This window comes from Nicotiana tabacum, chromosome 16, assembly GCF_000715075.1.
Source record: "Nicotiana tabacum cultivar K326 chromosome 16, ASM71507v2, whole genome shotgun sequence".
NCBI lineage: Eukaryota > Viridiplantae > Streptophyta > Magnoliopsida > Solanales > Solanaceae > Nicotiana > Nicotiana tabacum.
The window spans coordinates 60,616,140-60,628,863 of record NC_134095.1 but is presented as its reverse complement, the minus strand read 5'-3'; the positions used below and the strand labels follow the sequence as shown (position 1 = coordinate 60,628,863).

At 38.9% G+C, this 12,724-nt stretch overlaps 1 long non-coding RNA gene across 1 annotated transcript; it reads right to left on the bottom strand.

Annotated features, from left to right (window-relative positions):
- Positions 1-8,236: 8,236 nt before the first annotated feature.
- LOC107809123 (uncharacterized) lies at positions 8,237-12,441 on the bottom strand. The gene is made up of 2 exons (XR_001653343.2): positions 11,913-12,441; positions 8,237-8,709 (listed from the first exon to the last, which is right to left on the bottom strand). It is a non-coding gene; the product is annotated as an uncharacterized LOC107809123 (long non-coding RNA).
- Positions 12,442-12,724: the final 283 nt, after the last annotated feature.

Sequence of the window (12,724 nt, the reverse complement as noted above, 5' to 3'; positions counted from 1 at the left end):
AAAAATGAAGCATTTTTTTGTGATTTTCAATTTTCTTTATAAAACAAGTAACTACCAATTAATCCAAAAAATGTACAAAATAAAGTCTAAATGCCATGCATGATATTTTTAGTATTTTTCTTGATTTAAATAAAATAAATGTGCACAGACAAATGCAAGCAATTAAAAAAAATGCTACAAAAATCCACGAAGTTGCAAACAATGGGAAAGATTTATTTTGTTTGAATTTATGGGAATAATTCATATAGGGCAAAAATTACGTGCTCACAGCTGCCCCTCTTTGCTCAGAAATACGGAGAGTTTTTGTTCAAAGATAAAGTGAGCAGATACGAGCGATTTTTTCCCGTTTGAATACTCCATGGGAAGCATTTTCGAAAGATTTTGACCGCACCCTGCTTCCGAGGTTGCCTACATATCCTTGGTTATAAAGGAATCAGGTCAGTGTAGTTCGAGAAGTTTCGGTAGCTGGAATTACCATGAAGCATTGATTTCAATGTTGCTGTTGCTGCTGCTACTACTTACTGAACTCCTTATTACACCATGACAAAATAAAAGAAGCTAGACTAAACTATGATCTATGCATTACAAAAATCCTATCTATATCCTCAAACTTGATCTTGTGATTCCTGTTGCCTTGTTGGCTTGTATTCTCCAGGTGAAGTTCCTTTGTTGCCGACTTGAATTGTAATCTGAGATGTTTTTCCTTTTCTCCAGGTGGGCTGCTGATTACTGACGCTTGATTTGCTTTGTTCTCTAGGTGGGCTTCTGATTACCAACACTTAATCTGCTTTGTTCTCCAGGTGGGCTCCTGATTACCAACACTTGATCTGATTTGTTCTCCAGGTGGGCTCCTGATTACTGATGCTTGATTTTCTTTGTTCTTCAGGTGGGCTCCTGATTACCAACACTTGATCTGCTTTGTTCTCCAAGTGGGCTCCTGATTACCAAAACCTTAGCTGTATTCCCTTGCTCTCCAGGTGGGTGCCTGATTACAACATTTGAACTGTATTCCCTTGCTTTCCAGGTGGGCGCCTGATTGCCAAAACTTTAACTGTATTCCCTTGCTTTCCAGGTGGGCGCCTGATTACCAAAACCTTAGTTGTATTCCCTTGTTCTCCAGGTGGGCGCCTGATTACAACATTTGAACTATATTCCCTTGCTTTTCAGGTGGGCGCCTGATTGCCAAAACTTCAACTATATTCCCTTGCTTTCCAGGTGGGCGCCTGATTACCAAAACCTTAGTTGTACTCCCTTGCTCTCTAAGTGGGCGCCTGATTATAACATTTGAACTGTATTCCCTTGCTTTCCAGGTGGGCGCCTGATTGCTAAATTTTTAACTGTATTCCCTTGCTTTCTAGGTGGGCACCTGATTACCAAAACCTTAGTTGTATTCCCTTGCTCTCCAGGTGGGAGCCTGATTACAACATTTTAACTATATTCTCTTGCTTTCCAGGTGAGCGTCTGATTACCAAAACCTTAGTTGTATTCCCTTGCTCTCCAGGTGGGCGCCTGATTACAACATTTGAACTGTATTCCATTGCTCTCCAGGTGGGCGCCTGATTGCCAAAACTTTAACTATATTCCCTTGCTTTCCAGGTGGGCGCCTGATTACCAAAACCTTAGTGGTACTCCCTTGCTCTCCAGGTGGGCGCCTGATTACAACATTTGAATTGTATTCCCTTGCTTTCCATGTGGACGTCTGATTGCTAAAACCTTTGTTGTATTCCCTTGCTCTCCAGGTGGGCGCCTGATTACAACATTTGAACTATATTCCCTTGCTCTCCAAGTGGGCACCTGATTGCCAAAACTTTAACTATATTCCCTTACTTTCCAGGTGGGCTCCTGATTATTGTTGTACTCCCTTTCTCTCCAGTTGGGCGCCTGATTATATCATTTGAACTGTATTCTCTTGCTCTCCAGGTGGGTGCCTGATTGCCAAAACTTTAATTGTATTCCCTTGCTCTCCAGGTGGGCGCCTGATTACAACATTTGAATTGTATTCCCTTGCTCTCCAGGTGGGTGTCTGATTGCCAAAACTTTAACTGTATTCCCTTACTTTCCAAGTGGGCGCCTGATTACCAAAACCTTAGTTGTACTCCCTTTCTCTCTAGGTGGGCGCCTGATTGCCGAAACTTCAACTGTATTCCCTTGCTCTCCAGGTGGGCGTCTGATTGCCAAACTTGAACTGTATTCCCTTTCTTTCAAGGTGGGCGCCTGATTGCCGAAATTTTAATTGTCTTCCTTTGCTCTCCAGGTGGGCGCCTGATTGCCAAAACGTGAACTGTATTCCCTTACTCTCCAGATGGGCGCCTGATTGCCAAAACTGGAATTGTATTCCCTTGCTCTCCAGGTGGGCGGCTGATTGCCAAAACTTGAATTGCTCATCTGAAAATGCTGCCTTTGAACCTGATTACAACAAAACAAACAAATTTTAAAAATATTCCTTCCCCAGTTTGGTTTTGGGCGCATCTATAAGTGTTTATTGAATCATGTCACCAAATATATCTATGAATTTGAATGTCAAATCCCATTATCTAGGAGGGTCCTAAAAACTCCTAGTTAAATGATAGCTTTACATTTAAATTATGTCTTCTAAAGGTATGACTCCCACTATACCTTGTTATCTAAGAGGGTCTTAAAACTACATCCCATTATCCAGGAGGGTCCTGAAAATCAAAAATCAAGTCTTATCTTAAGAGTGACAACTTTTACGACTGAATTATACTACCCTACAACAGAACTTACGCTAAATCTTGTTATCCAATGCAAATCTTAAAGCTAAGTCTCATTATTTAGGAGGGTCCTCAAAACTCTTAATTGAATCCTTTCTCAAGCATGAAATCTTTGAAGTCAATTTATATTCCTTTGGGGTACATTTATGCTAGATTTTGCTACTCATGATTGTTTTGAATTTTAAACTAGGTCCCATTTTTTAGGAAGGTCCTAAGAATTTACGGTCAAACCTGTCTGGTGCTTGCTCTTCCTTACGGAGGGTTTATCCGAAACAAACGAAATTTTTTGCCCATGTTTCAATCAAAGAAAAATCTTGTCAGTTTAAAATGCATTGGTTGGTTTGTGGCCTTGAACTTTGAGGGCGATTGCTCCTTCACTTCCTATGGTAGCTTCGGTTTCAACTCGAAAGACCTTGCCTGTTTATTGACTGACCACTTTTCTCTATCACCTTTATCACGGAGGATACCTCTGATCCATTCAAACCCAATACCATCCATCTATTGCATTGTGCTTTTGCATTGATATGTACTGAACCTTTGTGTTTCTCATGAATCCCAAAGCACGTCAATTGCCATCTACCCAGTGCGCATGCTGTTCTTTCCCGACTTAAATCACTGGCCTTGGACTTGAGGTCTATTGCTCTATCACTTGCCATGATAACTTTGATTTCTGCTTGGAAGACCTTGCTTGTCATTGGTTAACCACTTTCTTTGTCGATCATATCACAGAAAATACCTTTGATCTGTTCACCCTAACCCTCCATCTATTGCATTGTTCATGAATTGATATATACCAAACCTTTGTCTTTCACATGAACCCCAAAGCATGTTGATTGTTACCAACTCAGTGTGCACGTTGTTCTTTCCTGACTTATGCCACTTTGATATGCTAGCCAAATCCCGTTTTGTGCAATTTGGAAAGCTGGTGGTAAATTTTGAAGTCATTTCTCACTTGTTCTGACCAAACAGACTCAAGAATAGGAAGTAAACAAGACAAAAGGAACAGAGTAAAGGAAAATGGAAAAAGATGATTCCTAACAAGAAAACTACAAAGTAGGAACCTATCAAATGTGAATACCAACTCTAATGACCATGAAATGCACCTCTGGCCTATTCTGTCAATGCAAGTCTGATGTTCAACTCTTGTTATACCCTTAAACTGTGAAACTAGGCTTCAATGCTCCGATTATCCAATCTGATTCATGATCCTTATTTGACTTGTAGTTCCCGAAGGGTTTTCACCATCAAGTCTCTCTTATTTTGTTCTTTCTCTCAACTCACCGTCGCCTTATGGTGCTTGTGAAGGTTTTCACCAATAAGACTCTCATTTTGTTCTTCTTTGTGTTCAGAACAGAGTGTTTCCCCTGATATGAATCACCTCTACTTGCTCGACTTGGCATCTCTCGAAGACTGGTCGGAAGGTCTTTCTTTGGATCGTAATGTGGGCTTTTGGATAGGGTTAGAAAGAAAGGGTATCAAAAAGGCTCAAAACAATTCAAATGGGTTCAAAATTACAACTTTCGGAATCAGATTTCTTACAACAACCATAACTTCTGCCTCAGTCCCTTTTCCTGGGGACTTTTGAATTTTTATTTTGATGGGATCGAGCCGTGAGGCTGCCTACGTATCCTTAAAAGGAATCAGGTCGAACGTAGTTCATGACATAGAAATTGCTTTTTTGTTATGATTTTCTCTTTTCTTTTTCTTTTCTTTTTCTTTTCTTTTTCTTTTCTTTCTCTTCTTTTCTTCTTCCTTTTTCTCTTTTTGTTGTTTTTTTTATATTCTCTTTTTTTCCTTTTTTCTTTTTCCTTTACTTATCTTTCGCGCTTGCGTTTCTGAACTTTACTATTGATTCTAAAAGAAGGGTATGAAAGGAAATAAATAAGGCACAAAAGGGTAACAAATGATAAAGTTTTTAGATAGCAGAACAAAATGCCTTTGTAATTCCAATCTTCAAAACATGCCAAGTACAGACAAACACAATTTAACCAAGGAAATCATACATAATATCTTTTGACTACATCAGAATTGATAACCTTTTCTACACACTTGCCTTCTATATCTGTTAAATATAAAGCACTATTGGACAACACTCTTGTTACGATGAACGGCCTCTGCCAATTTGGGGCGAACTTGCCTTTTGCTTCAGCCCGATGTGAACGGATACGTTTCAATTGTACTTCTTTATGTTCTATCTGCCCCCGTTTCACACAATTCGGTCTTTGTGAACTCAAATCCCTTCACTTATTTCCTCAGATATCCATATCATCTCCCAAATTGCTTCACGATTAAACTAACTTTTTTAAACCAGGCTGAGAGTTACGCGTGCATGTCATGTCACTAGAGTCAATAGGAAAAGGACTATAAAAAGAAAAGAGAACTAAACAAAAATGACTAGAAATAACAGAAAATTGCATTAGACAGATGATGAAAGGGTTTGAACAACAAAATAAGCAAACTAAATTGGGGTTACAACCTTGGAACAAACCTAGACAACACTAAACGAGCTACTGCGACTAAACAAACTAGGCAAAATAAAAGGATAGAAGGGTTTGAGTCACAAGACAATATCCTGATTACAACCCTGAAAATAACCCGGACAACAGAAATCAACAAAATAAACCGCCAAGACTCCACCCTAGCTAGCCAAAAGAGGAGTGTCTTTCCAATTACCAAGCTCTGCATCTTAGCCACTGAGTTCAACATCAACATTGCTGGAACCTTCACAAGTCTTCCTCTCATTGTCTTTAGCAAATTGCTTTTGGGTCCCTTTGGCTTGCTCATTCTTATGATCAACTTTCGGAACCAAGAGTGATAGCGCTGAAAGCTTTGCGGCAACTGGCCCTCCGAGGATCTCAGAATAGTTCTCATATTCCTTTTCCACACGAATCATGTCCTCCATATGCATCTCAGGCAATGGACTTTGGATGGTATCTGCTGCATTTGGATTTTGCACGGGAATGTCACCTACATCAATAAGCTTCTGGACTGCTCCTTTCAGATGCCAACACTTTTCTATATCATTCCCCGCGGCATCTGAGCAATATGCGCACCTTTGAGAAAAATCAAACTTCTTTGGAAGAGGGTTTGGCCTTTTTATCTGAATCAGCTTCAACATGTCCAATTGCCTCAACCTTTGGAACAGACTGGCATACGATTCTCCAATAGGGGTGAAAGCATTTTCCTTTTTCAGTAGTCTTTTCATTTTATATGCTGGCCTCGGGTGGAACCTTTTGCGGGCAGGTGGTTGATATGCCTTAGGGGGCGGGTGAGACATTTGTGGAAGTGGTGCGGGCTATCCCGGGCCTCGAGGATATGGAGCATATGGTGGTGCATTGTGGACGGGGTATCGGGGAAGTGATGTGCGATTTTGGGGTTTCTATGGAGACAAGTATCAGTGGGGAGGATTACAAGGATATCCACAAGGTCGACATTGAGGCTAAAAGCATTTAGCAAGAACGACCACTGGACCCTATCGTCGGCGGGGCTCAGCAACATCTTTTCTATCAGTGGGAGGACTATCCCGAGAAACTTGTTCATTCCATCTAAGCCAAAAATCCCTAAAACTTTCCTTGGGTTTATTTTCCATCGGAGATAGGGAGGAGCGGTCTGGGACAATGTCTATATTGTACTGAAAGAGTCGCACAAAATCTTGAGCCATGCTGCCTAATGTATGTCACTTACCGACATCTTGATGATTATGCCATTCCAAAGCTGCCCCAGTCAAGCTCTCACTGAAATACGCCATCAACAAATCAACTTTCTCGCCAACACCTCTCATTTTACTGCAATAATCTCTCAAATGGGCTACCGGATCTCCACACCCATCGTACAAGTTAAACTTTGGCACTTTAAACCCTGCGGGCAGGCGAACGTTCAGGAACATACACAACTCTTTGTCAGACATGCTAACCTGGTCTCCCATCCCTTTCATATTTTTTAAGGAATGTTTTATGCTTTTCAGTTTCCTGGATATCTCGTCTCGCCCTTCTTTTCCCGTGACCTTTTCATGTTCAGTATGAAGCTCATCCTGAGGGCTCTTCTTGTATGAGTCAGGAACCTTGTGGGCAACCTCTGCGGGGTAGTATTAGGTATCATGAGCTTTGAATGGATATTAATTGTTGGGAATAGTGGATATGACAGGAGGGCAATTTTGGGGAGAGGTAATTGGAGGATGAGTGATGGAGCTACTAGGACGATTGGGAAAGCCGTGATAAACGGGTGGATCTGGAGAGTATGGGGGATCATCCGGCACTATGACCAGAGCTTGGGTAAAGGTAGCATCTAAGAGGCTAGGTGGTGGCGGGAGTGGTGCCTTCCCAGTCATCCAAGCCTGATACATGTCCGTCATGTGTTGCCTTAACATCCTTACCTCATCATCCAAACCAGTGTTCTGTTCAACCAACTGCTTTCGGGTACCGGTATCAACCAATCCAATTTTGTTGTTGTCCACCATTGACTTTTGACTTTATGTTGTGGAAAGGAGTTACTACTTTGAGAACCACATACCAACCACCTTTCTGCTATGAAGATATCAAAAGGAACAAAAGGGAGTCATCCAATTAGCGTTAGGGCATTTAACAACGAAATATCACATTGCGTGCAATGCACCTAGCAACAATTAATGGTTCTTAGAACGACTTTGAGGGTCATAAGGTCACTTGGCATCATCCTAATTTGTCCATTCCAATCTTCTCTTTTCTTTTCTTTCCTCGCACTTCTTAGCTTGCTCATTTTCCTTCTCCTTTTTCTTTCTGATTATCGCTCTTTTCTTCCCTCTCATTTCTCACATCCCATGATTTCATCTCTCTTTTTTTCTTTTCTTTTTCTTTTTCTTTTTTTTTGTTTATCTTTTTTTTATTTTTTTTCTTTAATTAAAAAATGATCCGATCGAACCCTATTTAGGTTGCCTACGTATCATGATGCCGCATGAATCAGATCTTTGCGTAGTTCAGGAAGAACAAAAATAAAGTAAGCAAACTAACATTCTCATTTTCTTTTTTCCCCTTTTTTTAAGAATTAAACTCAATATGAACTAATATCAAGTTAATCTAGTTGAGAGTTTAGTTCACTACAAATTGGAAAGAAAGAAAAGAAAAGAAACTACAAAACTAGACACTTTTGAAATTTGTGGTCATATTTGTAAAAAGAGGTTATTTTTTGCAAAACTGGCCGGATTTGCAATCAAGTTGCTGCAGGAAGTTTGTTGTCAAAAATTTTTTAGCTGAAGCTGAGTCCCTCTTTTAGTTCAGGATTTCAGAAGCAATAGTTCAGTTGAATGTTCTACAGTGTTTCTGGGAACTAAGTTGGTGTAAAGCTTCTAAAACCAGGCAGGTTCTGTACCTATTGAACTTTGTGTATAGCTGAGGCAGAACTGGGCAGGAAATGCAACAGACACTTTATCTATGCAAGTACTGATCGGCCCTCAATGCACACCAATTCTCAGATTCTATTCCCAAGAATGTGCAGCTCAAATGTTATCACAAAATTGAAGATTTTCAGCAATCCAAACAAAGGAAGAATAGATAGAAAATTGGTACAAGTTGGCAGTAATTGACCCTTTACAACTGCAGCTTAGAGCTGGTCAATTCACAACCCAAACTGTTGCTCAAACTTTACTAAGCTACTGCAGAATTTTCAGCAGCTTAACTGGACACAAAACTGCAGAGTTTTAAGGCTGTTTCAACATCTTCCAATAGCAGTCCAAAACACTCCTATTTGAGTTCAAAATTCTTCAAACAAGCTCTAATGTCCAAACCCAATTTCAGGTTCACAAAATGTTGCAGAAAAATAAAAATAGTGCCTAGGGAACTTGTATTACATCAACAAATTTCAATTAAATGCAGAATTCTAAGACTCGAACAAGCTGGTGTAGGTTTGTTATTCAATTGCTGCTCAAAACTCATAACTTCAGCAACACCTTGAGGGCTAAATTCAGCATCAGTAGACACAGAAATTTCCAGCTCAGAATGACAACCTCAACAGTAGAAACAAAGTATTGGAATCACAACAGCATTGAATTATAATAACCACAAAGTGCAGCTGAATAGTGCAAAATTTGCTTTCAAAAGACTGTTCAAAACTTGAATTTCAGTAGTGTATTGTTGGCATATAAACTGAAGCAATGCAGTTGAGTTAATTGAAGCTAAAACTTTTGCAAAATTCCCTCAACTGTTCAGAAAAACTACAGTAACATCAATCTACAAAGGAAATGCAGAAATCTTCACTATTAAGCAAAAACTGAACAATATAGACTGTGGGCAGCAAGCACGAAATCCTTTACAGCAACAGGAAACAAACAGCAAATTATTGCCCAGCAAACCTTCAACTTCTATCAGCATATTCTAACCAACTGGACACTAGTTTATGTAACAAAAGCACTCAATTCAACAAGAAGAACATTTTAGAAGTAAAAACCAAATTTCAACTATCACTGTTGAACTCAAGCACAATCTTAACTAACACAAATTTCGGCAAATTTAGCTTAATGTATGCTCAACCAAATCACAATTCATGCATGCTCAATCTCTAGTCCAACTGAATCCCCTCTATTAAACTCAACGACAACAACAACTATTAGAAATCGGTGATAACAAGTTCAAATTAGGAGAATTTCAACTATCAATTTACTCGAAAAACTTCTCCACGAATAGGGGCAAACTTCAACAAGACAAGCTTCGGAATTTTGCAGTCTTAGCACAAAGATAATTGGTGTTCAATGCAGGATTTACTTTCAAACATTGCCCCACGAATAACTCATAAAGTTAAAGACCCAGAACGGTATGTGAGACGATATCCCTTCCTGTTGGACACATGCAAGACATGATTATGACTATTTTCTAAAACTAACCTATGTGGCTAAAAGTGGCTAGAAGTGCAAGATTTGGCTAAGACCCCGCGAAGCCAAGAACCTAAATTCACTAGGAAGGCCGGACCCTATGTGGGTTGCCTACGTATCACGCCCCGAAAGACGAGAATCAGGTATGCGTAGTTCGGGCAGATTGGATACGGGCGAGAATTAAAAAAATAACTAATTTAGAGAAAATATATTTTTTTTTCTTTTCCTTGAAAATGATGAAACATGCAAAATCTTTTTGCGATTTGCTTTTTCATTTTTTTTATTTTGATTTTTGAAAAATGATTAAAAAAAGTGCAAAATCTTTTTGAATTTTTCATGTTTTTTTGTCTTTTTCTTAATAAAATGTAACAAAAAACATAACTAGGTCATACTTGCTTTATTTTCACGCTTAACCCCATCTTTTTTTTTCTCTCTTTTTCTTTTCCATTTGCCCTCAACTAGCATTGGTCCACCAAATGACCTTTTTATCCTTTGGAGAAATTCAACATGTAGCACATAGGATGCATCAGGATGGTCTTTTATTTTTTGGATATACCTGTCCTAGACAGACCCAACCCCTGTATTGAGTCTCCAAAGTCAAATGCACATGATGCAGATAAGTGTTCCTACTAGGGATCCGACATGAGGCTGAGTTATTCTAGGTTTAAAACCTGGGTGTATTGTTCTAGACCTGGCTTACCCGAGCGGACAACTCGAGCCGAGGGGGGGCTGCGTACCAGTAACCAAAAGATCATCCGGCTTTGCAACTTGTCCGAACCTCGTTCTATTTGGGATATGACACTAACAGAAAGAAGTCACAACCAGCGTGCACTCCTTAGGAGAGAGAAGAGCGGGGTTTCGTAGCAGTTTATCTATACAGTTCAGATAATATCAAAGCGGTAAAAGCAACATTTAGCACATTAGGCCCAAACATGTAATAAAATCATATAATAAATAAAGCCAAATATAACAATTCATCTAAGCTCGAATTTTGAACCTTGAACCAGAAGTTCTGGGTTTGTTCCCCAGCAGAGTCGTCAGAGTTGTCACACCTTCTTTTTCGCTATACCCCGGAAGGGAGTATAAGGGAGTTTTTTCCAATTTAAGTGATAATCGAAAACGGGATTATTTTATTAAAAATTTAGAGTCGCCACTTGGGATAATTTATGGTGTCCCAAGTCACTGGTTCAAATTCCGAATCGAGGAAAGATTGACTCTATTTTACAGTCCGCGAACACAGAAAATCCGGGTGAGGAATTCTGTTAACCCGGGAGAAGGTGTTAGGCATTCCCGAGTTCTGTGGTTCTAGCACGGTCGCTCAACTGTTATAATTGTCCTATTATCTGATTTTAATACATGTTTTAACCTATGGTACAATTTTAACTCTTATACCCATTTTTTTTCAATTATCACTTTTTAGGAAAGATTCAACGTCATATAAAACATGTCTTGAACCACGTCACATAAATGCACCCACGGTCTACGACACATTTCATCTAACGTTGTTGAGATTTGGATTTGGGTCACATAAATGCACACCCAAGTTTAGGGAAGTAATTTTAAATAGCGCGCCTAAAGCATCTACGCACTTTCAAGTTTGCGAGGGCCATGGAAAATTCAACTAATGGCACACCTCGATTCTAATTTCAAAGGAATGTACTCAACTAAAGAAAACTACGGATGTTCATAATTATTTTTCTAAAGCTAATTTAAGATTATTGCAAAGCCAAGGATTATGGGCTAATTTGAAGAAATTGATAAGTTACTAACTATTATGTGAAGCATTGTTGTTCCTTGAATTTCAGCTTTGGAGGAAGTCGAAACATTCCAAGACTAGGCAATTAGTTAATCCCCAAAAGTAACTCATTACTAAATTTGTTCGAATTGCTAGTCTAGATGATTTAGCTAAGCAGAAGGAAATCAAGGTGATTTAGCTAAGCAGAAGGAAATTAACTTAACAGAATAACGGCCTTAGCAGAAGTCATATTTCTATACAAAGTCACGTGCTAAATGGGAAGGCTATCTATATCAAAAATCATTTTTGTGCCTATTTACACTCCATGCCTATCTAATACTAATCAGATTCATAACCATATTAAAACATAATCAAACAAAAAAATTTGAAGGAGCAGAAAACGACTAACTAACCAACAAACAATCAGGCCTCAACAATTCGAGTTTTAATTCAAATACACAGTAATACCAAGGATCAACAGAAGAAAGATTTCGAGTAACTTTGAGACCTAAAACATGCTGAATCTATAAAGCCAACTATAAACAAACATAACAACTCAGTTTTATTTAATCCTAACAAGGAATTACAGCTTCAAAGATGTACATACCTAAAAGTAGGACAACCGCAAAGAAACGGACCAAAATAATGGTCTGAGTTCAGCCACCAAATAGTCGATTCAACAGCAGAAATCAATACACAGCTTTGGTCTCGAGTTATAAGTTCCCTTGGATCCTAGAAATTAACTTGACGTACTGAAATTCAACTCATGAGAATGGTAGCAGTGAACGAAGGTAAAGTTGCTGCGTTTTGTGGTAAGAGATAGCTAGTCGAAGATGACAAAACTCCGGTGCCGACGCCGGAAAGCTCAAAAACAACTTTGATTGCTCAAGAAATGAAGATCAGAGGTGGATGTCGTTTTTCCTCTCAAAAAAAAACAAAATGAGAATGAGTGAGCGATCAGAGCCCCTATTTCTCCCTTCCCTATCTTCTCGTTCTTTTCCTCTCCTTTTTGTGCATTTTTGAGTGTGTGTGTTTATGTGTAGAAGAAGAAGAAGAAGCTAGCACCATTGTTCTCTCTAGGGGAAATGTCTATTCCTCTAATGGATTTTTTTATCTCCCCCTATTTAATGTGAGGGATTTAGGGTATAAAGAGGGAAAAAGGGTTAATGGGTCAATGGTCTGGGCCTTTAAAATGGACTAGGGATTTAAATCAGATAGGTTGTTTCAAGCTGGCCCAGTCCGATTTTGAGCTACATAATGGCCCTTGTACCTTTATTTGTTTTCTTTTTCTTTTCTTTGATTTTAAAATCCAATTAATTAAAATCCTAAAAATTAAAAATCCTAAATTATCCATAAGTGTGAAATTAAAATAATTAGCTAATTGTAAAAACTATAAACAATACTTAATCATAAATTAAA